The sequence below is a fragment of the Giraffa tippelskirchi genome, chromosome 3 (assembly GCF_054371585.1).
Source record: "Giraffa tippelskirchi isolate mGirTip1 chromosome 3, T2T-mGirTip1v1.2.pri, whole genome shotgun sequence".
Taxonomy (NCBI): domain Eukaryota; kingdom Metazoa; phylum Chordata; class Mammalia; order Artiodactyla; family Giraffidae; genus Giraffa; species Giraffa tippelskirchi.
In genome coordinates, this window is record NC_137277.1 from 81,936,390 (window position 1) to 81,962,989 (window position 26,600).

Sequence of the window (26,600 nt, forward strand, 5' to 3'; positions counted from 1 at the left end):
GGAGGGGCGAATTAGGAAGGGGCGTGGCCACCTGGGCGCGAAGAGGGACTAGAAGAGTGGATTGGCGGGCAGAGGATGGAGGCGTGGCAGGCCCCGGGAGCGCGCTCGCCTCTCCAACTTCCAGTGCGGCACCGCCCTTGCCACTGTTCGCGCCCGGGCGGCTACGAGGACGTCAGCTGGGGTTTGGCCAATGGCCGGCGCCCACGTCGGGAGAACGCCTCGTGACCGCGCGTCACTGGAGGAAAAAGGCCTGTTTCCCTTTCTTCTCGCGCCCCTTTCCCCTCCCCCACGTGGGCCTTTTGGGTCTCTATTACCGAATTCATTTCATTCCCGTGCTTAAATAAAACCACCTCTTTGTTCTTGTAATTTAGAGTTGTAAGAAAGCCCTCTCCGCCCCTCGGCGTCTCCTTGCACGTTTCCAAATGCCAGGGCCTGGTGTCCATGATTGCGACGCCCACTGTGAGGGCCCGCACTGAAAATCCCTGTCACGCGAACACTCGTGAATCATGGGCATCTTGGAAAGACTACAAAACGCGGTTGACACCGTGGAATTTCACCCTTAAAGAGCAGAAGCAAGACTGGTGGAGGGGGACTTTGCTGGTGGTCTGGTAGTTAGGGCTTTGTGCTTACACCGCAGGGGGCGGGGGCGGGGGGGGGGGGTCCGTCCCTGGTTGGAGAACTAAGATTCCACCCACATGCCCAGCGGTGAGACCGAAAGATTAAATAAATAAAGTGAATATGAGGAGGAAAGCTTTTAAAAAAAACTTTTTAGAGTGTTAAAAAGAAGATTATATATATGTGCTACCCGATGGTCTGTAGCCGGCCAGGCTCCTCTGTCCATGGAGTTCTCCTGCCAAGAATACTGGACTGGGTTGCCGTTTCCTTTCCAGTTGGTCGAGGTCAGTTAATTAGGTACTCACTCATCTCAAGAAATCTGTTGGCATTATTTTCTTAAACTACTAGTTGCTGTGCAAAGAGCTGAGGTGCCAGGCTTCAGTAATGATTTACAAGATTGCTAAAAGTAGGATTATAAGATACACTCAGAATGGTTTTTACCTAATTGTTTTCACTTGTGGAGTATACAAACAAAACCAGACAGTCGGTTTAATTCTTTCTTGGCCTACCAAATGACTAACTCATTTGCCCTCACTGAGCTCTAGTTTTAGTTTTGTGGGTGTTTCTTTTTTTTTTTTTTAATGAAAATGGGGATAAAATTTAGTGATCGCCAGCACCCATGACAGCTGTAAAGTAATAATCTGTGGACTCCTGTTTAAGCAAAGGTGCTGATAAAATGGCCAGGATTGACAGGTCTCCATACCATACTAAGGTATGCCGTATATTTTAATGTAGCAATCCATATGAACATCTCCTTTAGAATTGACCATGCCCTTCCTTAGAAAGATTAGAAATCTAATCAGTTATATTCTAAGTTGTTTGAAAGGCAGTTTATTAGCCAATGGGGAATGACTAGCTTGGAGTTTGGGGAAAAAAGGGGCACAAGGAATAACAACGTGTTGGTGTTTATGTAGCATTGCCCAAGTGGAACAGTGTTTGATTTGGGAGACATGAACTAAATGTACTGTGTTCTGGGGCAGAAACCAGTCACTAGGCCTTAATGTAACTTGGATGAAACAACCTTCCAAACCTCCTCTGGTTGCTCTGATTCTATTATCACAAGCAAATTATTACATATTCTGTTTATCAGGTACTCCTGATATCCAACAGTAGTCCTTGAGATATTGGAAAAGTTTTGTCCCCTTCTGATGTCTGTGTCAGAAGTTTTCTCTCTTTTATACTTTAATAAAACTTTATTACACAAAAGCTCTGAGTGATCAAGCCTCGTCACTGGCCCAGGATTGAATTCTTCTCCTCTGGAGGCCAAGAATCCTGACCCTTGTGTAGTTCAGCAGCAACCTTTCATACTGGGGGCTCATCCAGGATTCTTGAGGACAAGTTAAGGATGCATGGAGCTCTAGTTCTTTGTTCTCCTAGCAAACATGTTTTCTGCAGTACTTTACTAACTCTGTAGTGTGTCTGTGTGAAATGAATGACTCGCCCTGCCAGAAGCAAGTGAGGAGCCCTACTCGGCGGTTCCGAGGTGACCTCATCCAGCTTATGGCAGAAACCCTGTCGAGGGTTTATACCAACCTGCCAATGGACTTCCCTGGTAGCTTAGACAGTAGAGCATCTGTCTACAGTGCGGGAGACTGGAGTTCAATCCCTGGGTCAGGAAGAGCTCCTGGAGAAGGAAATGGCAACCCACTCCAGTATTCTTGCCTGGAAAATCCCATGCATGGAGGAACTTGGTAGGCTACAGTCATGGGGTCGCAAAGAGTCACACACTACTGAGCGACTTCACTTCACTTTCACATTATACCCTTAGTGTCTTGTTAATATATAAAAACTTTGTGAGTTTGATTACAAATAGTAAGACTATTTCATAAGACTATATATGAAATAGGTAAGAATAACTTGGTCAGTTCTGACTATGCAGAAAAACCTGAAGTTAAAGACCTTAGGGAGATGTCATTCACACCTCAGTACCTATGAGACACTGCAAGGGTTAGCAAGAAGACGGACCACTTGGCTTCACTTAGGCGTATGTTTGCATGGTGTTTTCTAACCAAGTTATTTCTAATCAATAACTTGTGTTATTCTTTCTTTAAATTGTATTAAATTTTCATATTGATTTGAGAAATGTTGGGTGATGCGATATTAAGTACTTCCATCCAAGATAATGCTATGTCAGTCTGCTTATTCAGGTCTTTTGGCCTAGAGTAAATTGTGGATTTCTTCCAGTTTAGTTGTTCATCCAGATTCTGTGGTTTTTTTAGACATTAGCTATTTGTTAACGCTTTTGTCTAAGCTTCCCCTCCAACTCCAGGGCCACATGGTGTCTTGTACAAATATCCTTGTTGGAGTTCTTGACCCTGTTGGACAGACTCAAAACTTGGCTGCTTTCTGTCCTTGTAGCTCTAGTTGTCTTTGAAATATCTATGGGAGAGAGAGGGTGTATTTGGAGTAGGGATCAGAGGACAAGTGTCCTAGGGTTGGATGGGTTGGGATGGGTTGGAAGACTGACTTTATAAATGATCTTTATCAAACTGCTCAATGTCTTTCATATCACAACACATAAGAGAATTTTTTTGTACAGCACATTTGGTTACATGAATGAAGAGATTTAGAGGCATCTGAATGATGGTAAAAAAAAATTTATGACATTTTCTTTAAATTGAATAATGATAAAATACAGTGTATTAGAGGATATATTAAACATTGAATTTGGATAAAACTTTCAAATAAAAATTTTCCACATTTTTTAATAGCTGACTTGAATTTGTTTCTGTAAATATATTTTATATGAAGTTTTATGGTTAAAATGGATTTATTCATTTACTGATCTAGACTTTTACTGATAAACTCATATTCTGAATAGTAATTATAAGTGAGGGACTCTGATCACATAAGTAGGTGATAAAATATTTAAAATCATGTTACACACTTGTACAAAACGTACAATCGTAATTATATGTAAAGAAAAACAACTCTTACAACTCTCTCTTTTTCACTGACAAATATAATGTTGCAATTTCATATGATAATGCAAATGAATTTCAGCCCCAATAGTACATTTTTATATCTGAAACTCAGTTTTCAGAACGTGCATGCATTGTCAAAAGCTAGCCTGAGTACTATTTAAACAGTGCACTGCTGCAAGGAGATATATGTTCAGATATATATTAAAGGCATTGCCTGGAGCTGAGCCTATTAGAAACTATACTCTGCCAAGGCTCCTCTCTTATACCCTGACCGATTATCCCTGAGGTGGTGTGCTGTGCCCCGCGAGTCTCTTGCATTGGCTCCAGGATCCCTGATTCATGAGGGGTGCTTGGCAGATAGATGCCAATGTGGCAGGCATCTCCTTGGCCACATGCAAACAGCAGAACTGTAAGTGTTGGTTGCTTCTTTGGCATACACTTCAGACTGCTCTGCACAGGTGCCTGAGGAGACCCAAACAAGGCTGCCCATGGCCAGTAGTACTAGCCCAAAGGGCTCCAACAGCCCCTGACCCCTCTCAACTGCCCCATTGTAGGAGGAGTCAGTTCCTCACTTACATTCAGGACACCAGCACACTGAAGTCCACCAGTTGGAAAACTTTGTCCGTATTGTGTGCCTCATTTTATGAATGAGGAAGCTATTTTACAGATCAAGGATCTGATTTTTTTTTTTCCCCAAAACTAAGAGCAAATATGGCAGAGTCAGAACTGAAAGAGAAGAGAAATTGAATGCAAATATCTTGGATAAGAGGAAGGTAATGCTTAGAAAGGAAGAATATAAGCTTTCTTATCTGCCACTATATTCAGAATATGCTAATAATTTTTATTTTTAAAAATAAGCTTTATTTTTCTAAAATCTTGAATTTTAAATGAGCATATGAAGTAAAACACAAAACAAAAATCTCTCTGCCCAAGTCCTATTACACAGATTTTACCACACTCAACATAACTTAGTATATATATTCTTTTACATTTTCTTCTGGGCCTGATTAAAGCTTTGAGCCATGTGCATGCTCAGTTGTGTCCAATTACTTCTGACCCCATGGACTGTGGCCCGTCAGGCTCCTCTGTCCAAGGAATTTTCCAGGCAAGAATATTGGACTTCTTCAGGGGATCTTCCTGACGCAAGCATCTCCTGCACCGACAGGTGAATTCTTTACCACTGAGTCACCAGGGAAGCCTTATTTGGCCATATATACACATTTACATATACTTAAAGCTTTGATTAAGGGCCTTTCCTGGTGGTTAAGATTGTAAAGAATCTGCATGCAATGCAGGAGACCTAGGTTCGACCCCTGGGTTGGGAAAATCCCTTGGAGAAGGGAGTGGGTATGGAGAATTCCATGGACAGAGGAGCCTTGTGTGCTACAGTCCATGGGGTCACAAAGAATTGGACACAACTGAGTAGCTAACACTTTAACTTTCAAAGATTTGATTAGGCTTCCCAGGTGGCTCAGTGGTAAAGAATCCGCCTGCCAATGCAGAAGATGCAGGTTCTATCCCTGGGTCAGGAAGATCCCCTGAAGAAGGAAACCACCCACTCCAGTATTCTTACCTAGGAAATGCCCTGGACAGAGGAGCCTGGCAGGCTACAGACACAAATGAGTTGGACACGACTTAGAGACTAAACACCAACATATATTGCCATATGGGCTTCCCAGGAGGTGCTAGAGGTAAAGAACCCACCTACCAATGCAGGAGACATTCGAGATGTGGGTTTGAGACCTGGGTTGGGAAGATCCCCTGGAGGAGGACCTGGCAACCCACTCCAATATTCTTCCCTGGAGAATCCAATAGACAGAGGAGCCTGGCGGGCTATGTCCCACAGGGTGGCGGAGAGTTGGATACAACTAAAGTGACTTAGCAAGCACACATAGAGCCATATCTGTTTCATTTATAAAGAACATATAAAACTGTCCAGGTTGATCTGAAATTTCCTTTTTACCCCCTGCTTACTAAACCAGTCATTTATTGAACTCTTCCTCTGTGCTAAGTGCTGGAAATTCATCAGTCCCTCACATTATTGAACACTTACAACATACCTCGCACTGTTGTAAGCATCTTATGTTCCTGAATGCATTTAATTCCTCTAACAACCTTAGGAGTATGCCCTATTATTAATGTCATTTTTTTAGGTGAGTATAGTAGGACTTAAACAGTTGAATAAATTGACCAGGGTCATATAGCCTCTACAACTAGGGAGCTGAGGTAGAATGTCATAGCTATATTTACATTTTATTATTCTTGGAAGTAGCAACATTTTCTTAAAAGATTTTCTGTCATCCGTTTGTCACCTGCTCTACCTTTTTCATCATGTCTCCAGAGACTGGATGGCTCATAGTAAGGAATTAATTTATTTGTTGTTGAATAAGTAAGTGACTGAACAATGAATGAAATATTTTGGGTTCCCTGCAGTGCTCTGCAGAAACTAAAGCATAATTTGTGGGCATAGTACAAAATGAAAATGTAAAGCCTCTTGCTCAAAAATTATTAACAATTTTAAGATAGTGACATCTCAGCATCCAAGTCAGGACCCCTCTGAACACAGGGCCTTGTATGACTCTGATGCTGGCTCTGATGCCTAGTGTAGTACTCTGTCTGAAGCAGGCTGTCAGTCTTTTTTGGATGATTTATTCATATTTCATTTTGTGATCTACCTCCACTTCCCTGTCAGCCACTCTTATGTGTTCATAATCTAATTTCTGCCCCAGGCTATGGAATTTCTTTCTCCAGAGTCACAAATGACTGTCTAGCTCTGAAATTAATTTCCCTAGTATCAATGTTTAGTTCAGTTCAGTTGCTCAGTCGTGTCCAATTCTTTGTGATCCCATGGACTGCAGCACACCAGGCTTCTCTGTCCATCACTAACTCCTGGAGCTTGTTCAAACTCCTGTCCATAGAGTCAGTGATGCCATCCAACCATCTCATCCTCTGTCATCCATTCTCCTTCTGCCTTCAATCTTTCCCAGCATCAGGGTCTTAGAAAAGATTTTTCTTTCATTAGAAAATAAGTCAGTTCTTCGCATCAGGTGGCCAAAGTATTGGATCTTAAGCTTCAGCATCGTCCTTCCAATGAATATTCAGGACTGATTTCCTTTGGGAATGACTAGTTTGATCTCCTTGCAGTCCAAGGGACTCTCAAGAGTCTTCTCCAACACCACAGTTCAAAAGCTGTGCTCAGCCTTCTTTGCTGCTCAGCCTTCTTTATGGTCCAACTCTCACAACCATACATGCTGCTGCTGCCGCTAAGTTGCTTCAGTCGTGTCTGACTCTGTGCGACCCCATAGACAGCAGCCCACCAGGCTCCCCCAATTCTGGGATTCTCCAGGCAAGAGTACTGGAGTGGGGTGCCATTGCCTTCTCTGCAACCATACATGACTACTGGAAAAACAATATCCTTGACTAGACGGACCTTTGTTGGCAAAGTAATGTCTCTGCTTTTTAATATGATATCTAGGTTCGTCATAGCTTTTCTTCCAAAGAGCAAGTACCTTTTGATTTCATGGCTACAGTCACCATCTTCAGTGATTTTGGAGCCCAAGTCTGTCTCAGTTTCCATTATTTCCCCATCTATTTGCCATGAAGTGATGGGACTAGATGCCATGATCTTAGTTTTTTGAGTGTTGAATTTTAAGCCAGCTTTTTTACTCTGCTCTTTCAATTTCATCAATAAGCTCTTTAGTTCCTTTTCGCTTTCTGCCTTAAGTGTGGTGTCATCTGCTTATCTGAGGTTATTGATATTTCTCCCAGCAATCTTGATTCTAGCTTGTCCTTCATGAATCATACAACTGTGCATTGACTACGCTCTCTTTCAGACACGTCCCAACTTGGAAATTTGAAAGGGCTAAAGTCTTTTATAAATGACTTCCCTGTATTTCTCTTGTCACATCTTTTGGGATGGATATCTGTAATTTTGTCTGTGTAGCATCTAATTTCCTTTTAGTAGTAGCATTCTGACTTTCTTATGGAACCACCCACTTCTCATTCTTAGACTATATGATTCAGCGGGAGCTGATTCTATTCCTGATCACAGGGGCAGCATTTGACTTACACCTAACCGATTAGAACATTGTGTCCTCTAGTTCAGTAATTGGTTCAAAATTGACAAGTGTCTTATTATTCATTGATTCATTTATTGACTCAACAAATATTTATTAAGCACCAGCCACATGCCTGGTAATGTTTTAGATAGCTAGTGCTACATCGCCGGGGGAAAAAAATGACAAAAAGTTCTTTCCTTCATGGAACTTACCTTCAAATTGAGGGAGATAAATCAATAAGCAATATAGGGTATTACAAGATGTTAGATGGATGTCATAGAGCAAAACAAAATAGGGAAGTTGGTAGGGAGTGCTGGGAGAGGAAGGAGAAAATGCATTTGGATGGTCCAAGATGGCCTAATTGAGAAGGTTGATATATGAGCAAAGACTAGGAGGAGATGAGGGATTGAACACTGGATATTTGGGGGAACAGGGAATAAAGAATAAGGAAGAGAGGATAGCAAGTGCAGTAACCCTGAGGCAGATTCCCATCTGGAATATATGAGCAAGGAAGCCAGTTTGCTAGAAGCAGAGTGAATGAGAGGTTAAGAGAATTGTAATAAGGTCAGAAGTAATAGGAGATATGATCTTACAATTTTTGCAAGAATTTTGGTTTTCACTGTGACAGGAAAAACTCCTCGATAGTTTTGAGCCTTAAATTATTATAGGATCATCCTGAACTCTTTGTCAGGTAAATCACTTATCTCTGTTTCACTAAGGTCTGTTCCTGGAACTTAGTTTGTTCTTTCATTTGGAACATATTTCTCTGTTGCTTCATTTTCTGTGACTCTGTGTTGGTTTCTGTGTACTAGATAGAACAGTCATCTCTCCCACTCTTGAAGGAGTAGTCTTGTTTAGGAAATGAATCTTATTGTTCAGCCTGCCCTGGCTCTTGGTGTCTTGTGAACCTTGGTGATTGTCCAGGTAGTCGTCTTTGTTCTTAGTGATTGGTGGTGGTTTAGTCTCCAAGTTGTGTCCAACTTTTGCAATCCCATGGACTGTAGCCTGCCAGGGTCCTCTGTCCATGGGATTCTCCAAGTGAGAATACTGGAGTGGGTTGCCATTTCCTTCTCCAGAGGATCTTCCCAACCCAGGAATTGAACTTGGGTCTCCTGCATTGCAGGCAGACTCTTTACCGACTGAGCTGCGAGGGAAGTCCTTAGTGGTTGGGTGTGCCCAGACTTGTCAGTGTCCCAAAGGGGAGGGTCTCAATCATCACCTAGATGCAGACTGATTGGACGGTGGACCAATGGGCAGCAGCTGTTAAAGCTTATGCACATGAGCCTCTTTCAGGGAAAGTGTGGGGGAATGGGCATTTCTATTTATTCCTGCCCTGAGCCCTAGGAGGATAGCTGGTTAAGAACTGTTTGTTGCACTTTCCAGGATCACTCTATTTGCTTGCTGAGAATGGATTTTAAGGGGTAAGAATAGAAGTAGGGATACTCTTAGAAGATTATTAGAGTAATTCAGTTTATTTTTTTTTCTTTATTTCTAAAATATTTATTTATTTATTTGGCTGCACTGGATATTAGTTGCGGCATGTGGAATCTTTTAGTTGCAGCACACGGAATCTTAGTTGCGACAGGCAGAATTTTCAGTTGCTACATTTGAACTCTTAGTTGAGGCTTTCGAACTCTTAGCTGGAGCATGTGGGATCTAGTTCCCTGACTAGGATCCCCTGCATTGGGAGCATGATGTCTTAGCCAGTGGACTACAAGGGAAGTCCTGAGTAATTTGGTTTAGATATGATGGTGTCTTAGACTGGGGGATAGCTGAGAAGTTGATGAGAAATTCAAGAAAATTAGAGATACCAAGGGAATATTTCATGCAAAGATCGGCTCAATAAAGAACAGAAATGGTATGGACCTAACAGAAGCAGAAGATGTTAAGAAGAGGTGGCAAGAATACACAGAAGAACTGTACAAAAAAGATCTTCACAGCGCAGATAATCATGATGGTGTGATCACTCACCTAGAGCCAGACATCCTGGAATGTGAAGTCAAGTGGGCCTTAGGAAGCATCACTACGAACAAAGCTAGTGGAGATAATGGAATTCTAGTTGAGCTCTTTCAATCTAAAAGATGATGCTGTGAAAGTACTACACTCAATATGCCAGCAAATTTGGAAAACTCAGCAGTGGCCACGAGACTGGAAAAGGTCAATTTTCATTCCAATCCCAAAGAAAGGCAATGCCAAAGAATGCTCAAACTACTGCACAATAGCACTCGTCTCACATGCTAGTAAAGTAATGCTCAAATTCTCCAAGCCAGGCTTCAGCAATACGTGAACCGTGAACTTCCAGATGTCCAAGCTGGTTTTAGAAAAGGCAGAGGAATCAGAGATCAAATTGCCAACATCTGCTGGATCATCAAAAAAGGAAGAGAGTTCCAGAAAAACATCTGTTTCTGCTTTATTGACCATGCCAAAGCCTTTGACTGTGTGGATCACAATAAACTGTGGAAAATTCTGAAAGAGATGGGAATACCAGACCACCTGACGTGCTTCTTGAGAAATCTGTATGCAGGTCAAGAAGCAACAGTTAGAAGTGAACATGGAACAACAGACTGGTTCCAAATAGGAAAAGGAGTATGTCAAGGCTGTATATTGTCACCCTGCTTATTTAACTTATATGCAGAGTACATCACAAGAAACGCTGGGCTGGATGGAGCACAAGCTGGAATCAACATTGCCGGGAGAAATATCAATAACCTCAGATACGCAGGTGACACCACCCTTATGGCAGAAAGTGAAGAAGAACTAAAGAGCCTCTTGAAAGTGAAAGAGGAGAGTGAAAAAGTTGGCTTAAAGCTCAACATTCAGAAAACTAAGATCATGGCATCTGGTCCCATCACTTCATGGCAAATAGATGGGGAAACAATGGAAACAGTGACTGACTTTATTTTCTTAGGCTCCAAAATCACTGCAGATGGTGACTGCAGCCATGAAATTAAAAGACGCTTACTCCTTTGAAGGAAAGTTGTGACCAACCTAGACAGCATATTAAAAAGCAGAGACATTGCTTTGTCAACAAAGGTCCGTCTAGTCAAGGCTATGGTTTTTCCAGTAGTCATGTATGGATATGAAAATTGGACTATAAAGAAAGCTGAACACTGAAGAATTGATGCTTTTGAACTGTGGTGTTGGAGAAGACTCTTGAGAGTCCCTTGGACTGCAAGGAGATCCAACCAGTCCATCCTAAAGGAGATCAGTCCTGGGTGTTCATTGGAAGGACTGATGTTGAAGCTAAAACTCCAATACTTTGGCCACCTGATGCAAAGAGCTGACTCATTGGAAAAGGCCCTGATTCTGGGAAAGATTGAGGGCAAGAGGAGAAGGGGACGACAGAGGATGAGATGGTTGGATGGCATCACCGACTCAATGGGCATGAGTTTGGGTAAACTATAGGAGCTGGTGATGGACAGGGAGGCCTGGCGTGCTGTGGTTCATGGGGTTGCAAAGAGTCAGACACTACTGAGTGACTGAACTGAACTGAATTGATGAGAAATGGTTAAATTCCTGATATGTTTTGATGGTAGAGCCAACAAGATTTCCTGTCAGATTGAACATGCACATAAGAGAAAGTAGTCAAGGGTGAGTTAATGAGTTAATACACTCAAAGATAGAGTTAATGAGTCTAAAATCTGAATCTTTAAACAGTTGGAGACTCTTTTTCAATGTAGCTGCCAAAATGAAGGGAGGAAGTCTGGAAGTCTGTAGTTTCTTTTTGCCTCGTATCACCATGAGGAAAATGCTAGCCCATGAATGAAGCCAACTGTGGAGGGAAGCAGAGCCAATAAATCACAGGCACAAGACCAAGTCCTGATGACATTATTTACATTCCTTGATCCAGGTAGGCTCAAGCCAGGATCTGGCCCAGAACATTTCAGTTATGAGAGCCCACATTCTTTTTGCACTTAAACAAGTTGGCTTGGATTTCTGTTACTTGGGGCAAAAGAGCCCTGTCAGCTACAAACTGGCACTTGCCCAGGGCATTTGCCATCTGCCTCTGCGGAGATTGAACGCTATGCTATTGCAGTTGTTGACCTTCAACATGCCCTGAGGAATTTCAGGGTGGAGAATGGGGCACTCAATCCTCCAGAGAAACTGATGGAACAGGTCTTTAGATGATTAGGTATTTTTAGGAACTGGTTCCATGATCCCAATCTTTGCATTGCTTCATATCTAGAAAAGCACTAAATCCCTTCATGATGACCTCAGCTCCTTGTGACTAGCAGAAAACCTCTTGTAAAGTAAGCACTTGATTGCATTGAACTCGCCCTTCACCAAAATCTTATATATTGACCTTCCCCCACTACCTCTATGGAGCATTCTCTCTGAGCTCTCTGAGGTGCTATCTCCTGAGCTGCAGTCCTCATTTTGCACCAAATAAAACTTAACTTGAAGCTCTCACATTGTGCATCTTTTAAGTTGACAGCCTCAACTAATATACCCCAGGAATAGAGCAAGGATATATATCTTTCTGGTGAAAAGTGAAGCATCAAGACAGGGAGGCTTTACTCCTCCTCAGAGGATAAAGAGCCTCACCCTCTGTCCCAGGTGCTAAAGTGCCTTGAGAGAGAAAGGGTGAGAGACCACCAGGGCTTACAGAAGCCTTTCTTAAGTCTACCTTTTCATTTGAAGAGTTCTTTATTTTGGCCAAGACAGACAAAGAATTTGAAACCTGGTGGGAAGAAGGGCACAGGATTATGTAGTTTTCAGAGCTGAAGGGAGAAAAGAGCAGTGGGACAATTCCCTTCCCAAGTCCCTCCAGTTATCTTAGAGATGCCCCGAGGAGTGTCTCAAATAAATCTGCCTTATATCTTCCTTACCATGGCACCTTGCCTTGCCTCTTTGGCCAGCCACCTCCCTGAGAACGTCATCCACATAGCACTGCAGTCCTTTGAGGGGCCACCCCCAGCCCTGAGGGTGCGCTCTGGGCTGGGGTTTGGTGGTGACAGGCTAGGAGAATGGCCCTCTCCCCAACTCCATTATACCTGCACCAAGTTTCACAAAGACTTTCATGAGCACAGCTAAAAGTCTCAATACATAAAGCAAAGTACAAGTAATTTAGCAGGAAAAATAACATAAAGACAGACTCTGTTAAACAAAATCTTTAACTTTTAAAAATTTTCTTAGTTATTTCCTCCCATTTAGTCTTATAGATAAACGTTAGAATCACTTTGTCAGCTTCCCAAAACAAATTCCTAAAAACGTGCTATAAAATTGTAAGTTTCAAGAAAATTAACCTCTTTGCAATAAGAAGCCTATTCATCCAGAACATGGAACATGGATTATGTCCCAGTCAGGGACTTGAGCACGTTTACAGGAGGAGGCAGCAGAGCAGAGCATTTGAAAATGTAAGAGAAAAGAAAACTGGTGGATGGAATGAGATCTTAGAGGTGGGAGCAGGTGGGCTCTGGGACACAGAGGGAGGGCTTAGCCTAGACTAGGGAGTCAGTTGTCCCACTCAAGGATAGGCACAGTACCAAGTAAGAACTTCAGGATGTTGAAGTGTGACCTCAGTTCACCCTCATGAGTAAGAAGCAAGGTTATCTGCTGAGATAGTTAGGGTGGTGGAGTTGTTAGGGGAAGCACACTGACAGAAACTGCCCATCCTGGCCAGGCACCATAGCTACCATTCGCACAAGTTGTTTTACGACAGGAGGTTCTGGTAAGGAACACTGAACAAATAAGCCACCACCAACTGAAGAGTTCAGGAAAGGTCAAAAGTTGACACCACATGTCCAACCATCTCCCAGAATCCTTCTCAATGGCATCCATCTTGGCTGAGCAATGCGTGCACCGCCAGGAAGGACTCTGAATCAGGATGATTGGCCAAAGACAACCCAGAAACTAATCCTATCACCATAAAACCTGAGACTGCGAGCCGTGTGGCAGAACAGTTCTCCTGGGTTCCCTTACCCTACTGCTCTCCATCCGGGTGCCCCTTCCCAGCGTGTCAGCACATGTGTCTCCTTGTACAATTCATTTCTGAGTGTTAGATAAGAGCCCACTTTCAGGCCCTGGAAGGGGTCCCCCTCCCTGCAACAGAGGGTAGTAAAATCTGTACAGATGTTGTGAAAGAACTCCTTAGGGCCTTCAGAAACCCAGTTTGAACTGGTGTGGCTTCGATCTCCTTAGCTGGATAATTTTTTCCAGTAGGTCTCAGTAGACTGTGGCTAGGAGCAAAGAAATGAGCCAGTCAGTTTTGTTCAAGACTGAGGAGTGGAATAGGAGGCCTTGGGGGGAACAAGGGAGTTGAGAATATTGACTGAAGAGTGGTTGAGGTCAGAGGTAACGAAGACAAGATAAAAGAGGTGAAGACTGTGACAGATTGGGAGAAAATTAAGCAATCAAATTAAAAAGAAGTGTGGAAATAACTGGACAAGACAGCTAGAAGGATCAAAGGTTGTGATCAGGTGGGATATGTATCAGAGGTGGAGGAGTCCTCTGTGATGACAAAGTCCATGGAAGCGGGCAGCTGAATTGGAGGGGAGATGATGCCTTCTTGAATGAGGGAGTTGGGGAAATGTGAAACTAAAGTGTAAGGTTAGTTGGATAAGGACATTGGATTTATCCCTGATGACAGCTGGACTTAGAGTAGATAAGAAAACTGTGGCTTCTATGTGGCTGAGAAAGGTCAGTACACACACAGAATGAAAATAACACAAAGTATAAGACTGTAAAAAAAAGAATTTTGGTGGGAGTTGCTGTCAGTATAGTAGGTCTTAGCTATTGTAAGAAAGTCATCTGACTGAAAGAAATGAAATTAACTCCCAAATTGACTGACAGTGTTACCGAGTCCAAGCTTCTTGCTCTGCTCGCTGCACTACAGGCCAATGAATCCAAGAGAGGAGGTGTTGAGGTGATGAAAATGACCTTATTTAGAAAGCCAGCTGACTGAGAAGATGGCAGGCTAATGCCAAAATAACCATCTTATTGGGGTCTGGGTGCCATGTCCTTTTATAGATCAGAGAGAAAGAAGCAATGAAGAACTAAAGTCAAAAGGAAGAACAGAACAGGAGAGGCAGTGGGAAAGTAAAGTGAAAAGTTCTTCAGTCTTGCAAAACATCTGCAAGGGACCGGCCAGCCTTTGGAAAGGGGTGTGTTACTCTCTTCTATTCACAGGTGGGCATGAGCTGAACAAAGGCAGTTAAGTTTACAGTCAAGCAGAGGCGCAGGGTCCTCCAGGCAAGACAGTAAGTATGACTATAACAAAAGCAATGGAAAGCAAGTCCAACCAACAGTTTCCAACATGGGGTCCGAATTGGCTTCCTCCCTGAAACAACAGGGGTCTTCCCTGGTGGCTCAGACAGTAAAGAATCTGTCTGCAATGCAGGAGACCAGGGTTCGATCCCTGGGTCAGAAAGATCCCCTGGAGAAGGAAATGGCAACCCACTCCAGTATTCTTGCCTGGAGAATTTCTCGGACAGAGAGGAGTCTGGCAGGCTACAGTCCATGGGGCTGCAAAGAGTCATGCAGGGCTGAGCGACTATCACTTTCACTTTCTTTCCTTTTCACTACAACAGACCTTTAATTTTTCTCAGGACTACTTTCCCTCAACCTTTTTATTACAGAAAAAACCCTAAAATACGGAGAAGTTGAAAGAATTTTACAGGATTCACCTGTATACCCAGCAACTAGGTTCCACAATTGGTAACCATTTGTCATTTATTATTTATGTATCTGTATGGAAATGCACTGCAAATATCATGACACTTATCCCTTAATTTACAAACAAGCAAAACATTCATATAGTAATTTCAGCCTCTCACTGCCAATAAATTCTGAAAAGCTGTGGAGCTTTTGGTGAATCTTGGGCTCTGCTGTAAGGAAGAGAAGACTGCCTGGGTCAAGATAAGCCTAGGCTGCTGACTTAAAGGACAGTCCCCCCGGCCTGCCTACATAGAGGCCACTTCCTCTCCTCTTCCCCAAATCTTTTCCACTTATTGGCTAAAATTCCATTATAGAGTTTGCTTTGATTAATAAAATTCAAATGTACTTGAGACAGAGTAAGCTCTTTAATGGGAGCATGACAAAAAAGACATAGATGCCAAATTGGGGGCAATTTATCTATTTATTTTATTTTATTTTTTATTGAAGTATGGTTGATGACATTATTATATAAGTTACAGATGTGCAATATAGTGATTCACAATTTTTAAAGGTTATACTCCATTTAAGTATCAAAAGGATTCCCCAGTGGCTCAGCAGTAAAAGAATCTGCCTGCAATTCAGGAGACTTGGGAGAAGGAGGTTCAATCCCTGGGTTGGGAAGATCCGCTGGAGGAGGGCATGGTAACCCACTCCAGTATTCTTGCTGGGAAAAGCCCATGGACAGAGGAGCCTGGTGGGCTTCAGTCTATAGGGTCACAAAGAGTCAGACACGACTGAGCTACTGAACATCCTGCTACCTATCTCTGGCCCTGGCTATAGTCCTATCACTTATGTCTTATCACTTGTCACTTATGTGTGCTGAACATGTAAAAGGTAGAGAAGATTCAATTACCCTGAGTGACAGTTATGAGATATCCTTCCTTGTAGAAGCAAGGACAAATAATTTTATGTTGCTGTGAATATAGTAATGCTCAAGACACTGTTAATTAGGATATTTAAATGACTCTCTCTGAATACTTAAAGAATAGAAAAGTCATTCAGGATTGCTAGTTGTTCTTCAATAGTCCCCAATCTCTTTACATTCTATTTGCGTAAACCCACTCTTAGATTTTAGAATATGTTTACTTTATTTGTTGCTTTTAATTTCCTAATATTTCCCTTTCTTCTGGTTTATCTGGTCCTTCTACCATCATTGCCTTAGTTAATATCTTGGGATATAGTTGTCATTTGCTTACCGTTGTAAAATGAAAAGATCTCTGGCCATATCAATAGACAAAAAATATCACAGCCATAAGTGATTTCTGGCCTCCAAATGTGAATGAGGGCCCCCCAAACTGCGATCCAGTGGACGTTGCCACCCCACTACCGTGACTGCTGAGAAGCTGGGGGAATGCAAGAAGCAAGGTCAACAGGGAAACAGGATTGGCTCCAGAGAGCTGCAGTGCATATGAAAGGAATGAATTCAGTGAGCCCAGAGGCTCGCATCTTCCCAAACATAGAATGCTAAATTACTTAACTTGATATCTGTTCTTTGATGTTCAGACTGCCTGCTCCCTTTGGTGCAAACTTGTATGTAGCCTGACTTCCTCTCCTGCCTCCTTGAAGCAGCTTTCTCAGAGCTCTTGAGATGCTGTCTCTCGGGCTCAGAGTCTTAAACATTCACACATAACATTCACACAAATTTCAGGTTGTGACTGTATTTTATAGTCGACACCATCATGAACTTATAAACACCATACTTTAGTTCTCCTAAATAAAGAGCTTTGGGTCTCCTGATTGAGATAAGTCTTTCCAGGAGACAAAAATATGAAGGAGATTAGATTCTGCTCATCCTACAACTATATAAAGTTATATACATCTTAGAGGAAAATGCTTCATAAATTAACCAAGGGGGTGGGTTTGACAGGCTTAAATGTAGTTCAGGTGTTCCCTCTCTCTCCTTTGCTGTATGGAGTAGCTGAAATGGTGCCTTTCTCAGGGCTCTGCTCAAATAAAGTCTCTGTAAAAGGAATCTTGGTATGAGTGGCTAAGTCACTTCTCCTGCTCCCATGTTATTAAATATAAATGGAAGAAACCATGTACTAAGAAAAGTGCTTTTATTTGCAATTATTCAGCTAAGCAAACAAAACATGCTGGTTACCACTGCAGCATGTCTGAGACACATTCTTTAACCTCCAAAAGCATACATAAAAATTAGAAAACGAAAGTAGTGTAGGAAGAGACAAATGAGGCTTTAGGGGTGGGCATGACAGAAAATTCTTAAAGAGATGGAAATACCAGACCACCTGACCTGCCTCCTGAGAAATCTGTATGCAGGTCAAGAGGCAACAGTTAGAGCCGGACATGGAACAATGGACTGGTTCCAAACAGGAAAAGGAGTATGTCAAGGCTGTATATTGTCACCCTGCTTATTTAACTTATATGCAGAGTACATCGGAGAAGGCAATGGCACCCCACTCCAGTACTCTTGCCTGGAAAATCCCATGGACGGAGGAGCCTGGTAGGCTGTAGTCCATGGGATCGCTAAGAGTCAGACATGACTGAGCGACTTCACTTTCACTTTTCCTGTTCATGCACTGGAGAAGGAAATGGCAACCCACTCCAGTATTCTTGCCTGGAGAATCCCGGGGATGGCGGAGCCTGGTGGGCTGCCGTCTATGGGGTTGCACAGAGTCGGACACGACTGAAGCGACTTAGCAGCAGCAGCAGCAGCAGAGTACATCATGAGAAATGCTGGGCTGGATGAAGCACAAGCTGGAATCAAGATTGCTGGGAGAAATATCAGTAACCTCAGATATGCAGGTGACACCACCCTTATGGCAGAAAGTGAAGAAGAACTAAAGAGCTTCTTGATGAAAGTGAGAGGAGAGTGAAAAAGGTGGCTTAAAACTCAACATTCAGAAAACTAAGATCATGGCATCTGGTCCCATCACTTCATGACAAATAGATGGGGAAACAATGGAAACAGTGAGAGACTTTATTTTTTTGGGCTCCCAAATCACTGCAGATGGTGATTGCATGAAATCACGCTTGCTCCTTGGAAGAAAAGCTATGACCAACCTAGACAGCATAATCCAAAGCAGAGACATTACTTTGCCAACAAAGATCCGTCTAGTCAAAGCTAGGTTTTTTTCCGGTAGTCATGTATGGATGTGAGAGTTGGACTATAAAGAAAGCTGAACACGGAAGAATTGATGCTTTTGAACTGTGGTGTTGGAGAAGACTCTTGAGAGTTCCTTGGACAGCAAGGAGATCCAACCAGTCAATCCTAAAGGAAATCAGTCCTGAATATTCATTGGAAGGACTGATGCTGAAGCTGAAACTCCGATACTTTGGCCACCTGATGCGAACAACTGACTCATTGGAAAAGACCCTGATGCTGGGAAAGATTGAAGATGGGAGGAGAAGGGGATGACAGAGAATGAGATGGTTGGATGGCATCACCAATGCGATGGACATGAATTTGAGTAGGCTCCGTGGGTTGGTGACAGACAGGGAGGCCTGGTGTGCTGCAGTCCATGGGGTCACAAAGAGTCGGACATGACTGAGTGACTGAACTGAACTGAATTGATGACGCTCTACTCCCTTAATGGACACTTTTATGGCACTTTATTTATTTATTAGTTTATTTTTATTGTGGTAAAGTATATATAACACAAAATAGGCTATTTTAACTGTTTTCAAAATACAAGTCAGTGACATTATTTATGTTCACAATGTTGTGTACATCACTGCTCTATTTCCAAAATGTTTCTATTACTACAGGCAGAACTCCGTACCTTCCAAACAATGACTCCCCCTTCCTTCTCCTCTCAGCCCTGGTAACCTCTAATCTATTTTTTGTCTCTATGAATTTATCTGTCATTTTAAAAAGGTGAACTTTGGTGACTATGTAGATTGGGAAATGGCTTAAGGAAGCACAAGAAGAAGAATTAGCTCTTTTTCTTCAGGTAATTGAATGGGATATTTTGAAAACTATTATTATTACTTTCTCTTTTGCTTTTCTCAGGACATATTCTTTGCTCTACTTGGCAGAGGTGTTGATCTAGCTGGCAGAACTGAGAAGGTTTGAGAAGGAAAGGACGCATAAAGAAAAAGTGACGTGATATTCACTTCTTAAAGCCTCTGAAAGCAAAAATAGTATTATGCTTGTCTGTAGATTTGCAAGCTGAAATTTTTATCCTAAGAGAGGATTTTTCCATATTTCTTTAATATTCACCAAACCAGGAGGGACCAGCTCAAAGTTCTGGAGTATAGGGAGGATACTCTTCTGTTTGTATTAACAAATCCACAAGTCTTGCTGCTCAGTACCAGAAACAGGTTTGCCACAAGTTAACAAAAATACTTCAGATAGTAGTAGACAAGGGAGAATTCTGTTCCTTTATCATATTCCCGCAGGCTTTTTAGTTCACGAGATTGTCAGTTCAAGTCTGGCATGACATTCCCTGAGACTTGAGACTTAGTCTGCTCTGTCTAGCTATTTCTATGCTTCACATCAGAAAATAAATCTACATTGCAGCCAGCAGGCAGGAAGAAAGTGGGGAAAGAAGGATACATCACTTTCCTTTCAGGATACTTCCCGTAAGTTTCACACACAACGTGTGTTCATATTCCATGGGCAAAACTTAGTCACATGACCATAACTAACTGCAAGAGGGCCAGACGACAGGAGCTCTGTCACTATGGAAAGAGGGACATTCAGGTATTGGGATAATTAACACTTTCTGGACGGCGGAGCCTGGTGATCTGCCGTCCATGGGGTCGCACAGAGTCGGACACGACTGAAGCGACTTAGCAGCAGCAGTAGCACCACAGGAAGAGAGGTGTTTTGAAGAATGAGACTTTAAGATGGCAGGGGAGTACTGAGTAGAAGGTCATAGCTGAGGGCTCTGGACAGCCCAGAGGCAATTCCATGGTGGGTTACTGAATGTCAGGAGAAGGAAGGTTAGTTCTGAGTGTGTCAAGAGGCTGGGGATGGGTCTTGCCAGCTGAAAACATAGCAAAGAGGTATTCTTGATTTTATAATCTTGGCTAAGACTAGTCCTATCCTGTCTTTACTACTATGTGTAAAATGGCTTCTTCCTTCAGAAAATGAGTCCCAGGAAGGAGCATGATGGATATCTCTTCATCATGCTGCAGGAGGAAGGCCTTCACCAGAACCTCCGATTTAGGACGTGAACCTGCGGCCTGCTGAGCGATCTGTCTCTTGGGAGCAGCAGCAGGTGAAGGTGTGTCCTCTGAGATGTGTTACTTCTGATGACTTCAGTTTCAGAGGAGACTCTGCTTTGCTCAGGCCTTCAATTTATAACACATGTGAGTCAGACTGTCCAGATTTGAACCCCAATACAACCCCTTACTATCTCTGTAACTGGGACAGGTTACTTCATCACTCAACATGGAACAAGAAAATAATAATATGTACCTGCCTCATACTCCATGCCGACAGGATGTGAAAAAGACCAGAAATATATTTTGCATTATAAAGTTCAGTACGGTTGGTCCTACCAAATGGAGTTGTTTGCCTGTATCTTACAAAAAAAAAAAGACTTCTGGGATTCTATCTACTTTGTCCCTACATCTTTGAGTAACATGCCCCCTGTTATGTCAGATTTCTTACTAATAGTCTTGTTTTGTGTTTTTTTTGAGGTTTTAAAATAAAGATTAAATTAATTAAAACATGATATAGAAAAAACTAAAAAAGTTATATATTATGACTCATAGGACAAAATGGAAAGGGGCTGAAAAAATGAAACTCTAAGGAGTCTGATTGGGCATAGAAAATAGGTGTTTATTGATTCTTCATAGATGTTGATGTAGCATGATGTAGATGGTAATAACTTATACAATCCTTTCAAAAGTTAATTGATGAATAAATACACTTTCAGTTGTGTTATCAGTTCATACAAAGGAAACAATCTTAAAGCCATAGAAAATGACGGACAAATGGGATGAAAGCTGAGTCAATGAATTATTTTTACAGTTGAGCAATATTAAATCCAAGCAATGTTATTCTGCTGTTTATATAACAAATCTATGCTTTTAGTTAGTCCCTTGCAGCAATTATGACAACCATAAAACTACAAGTAGATAACAAAGTGCATTTCAGATTCTTCTTGGGAGTAGATGTAAGAGAACAAAGCAAGACCACTAAGAAGAAATCTGACGCAGTAAAAGAGACAATGTAAAGAACTATTGGGACCAAGTAGAAGGAACCCTAAATTATCTCTGTCTCTGTCTCTCTCGTTTGCTTTTTGCAAGATGCAGGCAGTCTCCACTGGGTAGGGCTAGCCATCTTGAACCTACAATGATACTACATCTTCGATCTTGTTTACATCCTGTAACTTATTCATAGAGTGTGCTAAGTATATGCTATGTGTTTATCTCATGCTTATAATACCAACTGTGAATTCTGTTCAGTCTAAATATTACCATGGTCTTTTAAAGTTGTATTTAGAGTATTTTAAGCACTATCTATTAGATATACTAATAAACCCAAATTTGTTTCAATGTTTATTTCAGATTTCTTCAATTTTTTTTACTTTAATTATCTACATGTTATAATTATGTTCCCATTGTACTTTTTTCCTACAGGTTAATTATGTTTTGGTGGGATGTCCCTTAAATCAGATAATATCATATGAATCATATGAAAAGAATAATCATAAATATTCTAACATATCGTGATTGAAATTTAAAGCAGTTTTAATGAATTCTGGAAATAAAATTTGTTACTTCAGTAATATTAAGTTTGAATTTATCTTAAGTTTTAACCAATAGTATTAGTTATAAGACAATTTAAAAAGCAGCAAGTATTGTTTTTAAATAATAGAGCAATAAAAATATTTGGGAGTAAGGGAAGAGGGAAGGTTCAAATACACCTAAGCAGTGACTCAAACAGCCTAATTTAAAAAAATCATTTAGCATTAAACACCTCAAACTGTGCTAACATGTTCAGAACACTTGATTCCATGTATCTGAGGAAGAATTATCAAAAATTTTGATCCTCCAATTTGAAATAATTTTGAAGTTTTCTCCTTTTGACTAAAAAATGACCTTGATTTCTCAATCTTGAAATTACACATTCCTTAGTCTAGACCTTATAATAAGTAAAAGAGACAAACTGGACACATACTGGTATAAGTACTAAAGTTAGAATTGTATCAGGTAATTAATCTAACTTAAGTTTCTAAAATGTAAAAAACTGACTCTCCTCTAGAGTTTTGCTATTTACTGACAGATAAAACAGTGTTACATGGTATAGCTGATGGGGGTTGGTAATTACATCTCTCTGGTGGGTGCTCACTGCTCCACTGAATCAGTCTCCTAGTCTCCCTGGGTTTCCAGTCTGCTTTCAGGAAGCACTTTGGGTTAATTAACACCAGGCTAGGTACTTATTCATTGTTTCCAGTAAACTTGCACCAGAGAGCCTTGTAAACCAAGACCTTGGGTGGCCCATGAAGTCCTTTCCAGTCCTGTTGGGCTGGTCCTGCTGGTCAGTCCTACTGACCTCCTGTCATAGATCAAGCTAGCCCTACAGAAAGTCACCGGGATATATTCCCAGTGATTTTAGCCTCAGCTTTACCCTTCTTTAGTTTTTTTGGCTGGTCTAATAATTAAATTGACACAAGACTGATTGACAGGAGGAAAAAATATTAATGTGTATGTATGGAGGTCTCATAGAAATAGGATCCCCAAAAAGTATGAAAACAGGCAGCATTTATACTTATTCAATAAAGAAGCAATAAATTTGTAAAGAATTGACCAGACAAAGAGATGTAAGCTGAATGTTTAATTAGTGAAGAATCTGAGTTTGGCCTTGGGGTAGTAAATTAGTAAAGAAGGTACAAGGTTTGTTTATATAGGCTTTTTGGCCTGAATTCCCTGTTTCTGGTGATAAGGATGTCTCTCTACCTCCAGATGCAGGGAGTGAACCTTTCACATGGGAGATTTATTATCTCTTTCAGAGGGTCAAGATGTCCTGGTATTGGCTGTCACTTAAGTAACTTTAATTCAAAATAACCAGTATGGGGCGGTCCAGTGGTTAAGACTTTGTGCTCTCAATGCAGAGGGCCTAGGTTTGATCCCTGGTCAGGGAACTAGATCCCACATGCCACAGTTAAAAATCCCACACGCCACAATGAAGATCCTGCATGCCAAAAGTAAGATCTGGTACAGCCAAAAATATAAAAACCCAATATGCCACATTGGCATATTTTGGGGCAACCTGCTCTGAACCTCAACCACCCGTCTCTGGTGTTTGACACAGCAGCCTGAATGTTAATAATGTTACTGAAAGTCACTCAGTGGTGTCCGACTCTGTGAGCCACGGACTACATAGTCCATGGAATTCTCCAGGCCAGAATACTAGAATGGGTAGGTTTTCCCTTCTCCAGGGAACCTTCCCAACCCAGGGATCAAATCCAGGTCTCCTGCACTGCAGGTGGATTTTTTACCTGAAAGATTTCTCTCTCTTGATATTTGATGATTTAAACAAATTGCATTGGATTCACATGTAGCCAGGAGCGTATTACTTACTCTCTGCTGCTGCTGCTCCTGCTGCTAAGTCACTTCAGTCGTGTCCGACTCTGTGTGACCCCATAGATGGCAGCCCACCAGGCTCCCCCTTCCCTGGGATTCCCCAGGCAAGAACACTGGAGTGGGTTGCCATTTCCTTCTCCAATGCATGAAAGTGGAAAGTGAAAGTGAAGTTGCTCAGTCGTGTCTGACTCTTCGAGACCCCATGGACTGCAGCCTACCAGGCTCCTCCGTCCATGGGATCTTCCAGGCAAGAGTACTGGAGTGGGTTGCCATTGCCTTCTCCGACTTCCTCTCTAGGGACCCCAGTTCTTTGGAGTTACTATAATTCAACTTTGTAATAATGAAGTTCCATGTATATTCAAACCCACCCAAAAATAACTACCTGATTGGATTACAGAAAAGATTCTATACCTTAGGTGTTTCAATTAGTTCATTGTTGCTCAGATATTTTTCTCCTCTGTTATTTATGAAATTTTATTATAGTAGAATTTAGAATATTAGGTCTGGAAAAATATTAGAAAAATTTCCAACTACTATATTAACTTCTACCATATTTTGTTCTTCTGATTATTGATAGAACATCCTATGGTGGTGGCAAAAAAGGACTACATAAAATGAGGCACTTTTTGGAGAAGGAATGAAACTCGAGTGAGGCCTCATTTTATTGATTACACTTTATTCATTTACACCATAATTATTAACCAAATATTTATACATGAAAGAGTTTTGTTTTAATTTGTATTACTCAAATCATACTATTCACAGATCTGAAATAAGAAGATGGCCATGCTTATAGTTTCTATTGCAGCAAATAAAAGTTACTTTTAGGTGATTCTCTTACCTCCATAATTAGTTGAGCCTTGAATGTATGTAGATATTAAATATATCATTGATTTTGAGTACTTGTATGTAGATAAATATGAAAAACTTGCTTAAGTCTTTCTATAATTTTTGAACATTCTTTATGCTCTGTGATAACAAAAAGCATATTTCTTTCTTTTTTTTTTTTAAATACGTTTATTTATTTTGCCATGTTGGGTCCTAGTTGTAGCACTCGGACTCTGATGAGGCTCAGGCTTTAGAGTAGTTACAGCACATGGGCCCAGCTGCCCCATGGCATGTGGGATCTGAGTTCCTAGACCAGGGATTGAACCCAGGCCCCTTACCCTGGGCGGCAGATTTCCAACCACTGGACCACCAGGGAAGTCCCAAAAAAAGCATATTTCTATAATATAATCCTTAATACTGCAGTGCTCTGATGGACAAGACACCATCTCAGCTAAAAGGAATGTGTGTTCTGAAGTCCTCAAGCTAGGGTTCCATGTTAAATACTTCAGTTTTCTTCATGTTTTAGTGATGGTACACCTTTGAGAACTGAAGAGAGCCTTTTAGCACAGTGATGGAAAGGACAGACACCAGGCTATTTTTAGTTGCCAAGAACATCATATTCTAGCCAACACATTTTTTTTACATGATAGTATGAGCCAAGTCTGAGGGTGTTATTGAAGTAACCCTTAATGTGTGGAGAAAGATTGTTTTTAAAAAGTGTTCATGAAGTCAAATTCCTAAATAGTGAAAAAAAAAAAAAATTAACAATAGCTATCTAAGATTTAAAAAAACTTTGCTCATTTCTTTGAGAACCTATATCACTAGAGTTAAGTGGTTCTCAGGTAAGAAAACCATCTCCCCCATTCCTGGCTCTCAGTCAATTTCAGCCTTAGACTCCATGCCATTTCCTGTACCATGAGCTTAAATTTCTAGGCAATAAAGATAACAAGGTAGGAACAGAATGGTTTCTCATTTCTACCTATATTTAAAAACTCAGAGGTGGCTGGAAACTTATATAGCTTAAAAACCTACAACCTAGGTGAGTGGGATGGGATGGGAGGTGAGAGGGAGGTTCAAGAGTAAGGGGACACGTGTATACCTATGGCTGATTCATGTTGATAAATGGCAGAAATCATCAGAACATTATAAAGCAATTATCCTCTAGTTAAAAATAAATTAAAAAAAGAAGAGCCTACTAGTTGCCAAAAGTCCTTGCATGCCTTATTTCAATTAATCCTTTTATTGGCCATAAGTAGGTTTATTATCTCCATTTCAGAGAGTAGGTCTCTCTAGGTAGACCTACTAGAGAGTAGGCGGGTTGGAGAAGCTGAGTAATCTGCCTAAGATTATATGGCCAATAAGAGTAAGACAGAAGAGAACAGTAGATCTGACTGGAAACGGTGTATGCAGTGAAGCGTCTCGCTCTGTAGGCAGCTCACCCCAGTCTTTCCCCTTGGCCCTGCCACATGAACTGTACAGTAGTATTAGCTTAGGCAGCCCTGGACCTCTGTGCAGGAAGAAGGCAACTGCCATCCCATGGAAGCTTTAAGTTTTAGAAATAAAGGCCATGACCAGCCCAATATACTTCAAGCAAAATGTCATAAAACATTAAAGGTATAATATTATTGAATTTCTTCTTCTATTAGCAGTTTTATAGTGAAAATTCTCCATGTGGAGTTGGTTTAGCTCCTGCTGCAGGGTCACGTGGGCCACCTGTCCCGGAGCCACTTTCTCCTCCTCATAGAAGCCTTATTGGCTTTTTTTTGTGCTTTCAAAACTTTCTCCATTTGGTTCTCTCAATTAACAGGCAATTCATTTCTTACGACTCAGAATGAGCTTTTGGTAAAGATATTTTTTCTCCAAAGTGGTGTGAAATTTAGATGCTAATTCTGTTTTGCACATCTAATTAGATGTGTGAGTTAAGGGGTATAAAATAAGCCACTAGCTACTTTCTTGCAAGATACAATAAATCTCTCAAATTGAAGAGCAAAATCGCAAAAACTGTAGTCAAAATAATGTA

The 26,600-nt window shown here is 41.3% G+C and overlaps 1 long non-coding RNA gene across 1 annotated transcript; it reads left to right on the plus strand.

The window, feature by feature from the left end:
- The first annotated feature begins 50 nt into the window (after positions 1–50).
- Positions 51–20,611, plus strand: LOC145541895 (uncharacterized). Its single transcript, XR_014079402.1, has 2 exons — positions 51–2,306; positions 18,714–20,611. It is a non-coding gene; the product is annotated as an uncharacterized LOC145541895 (long non-coding RNA).
- Positions 20,612–26,600: the final 5,989 nt, after the last annotated feature.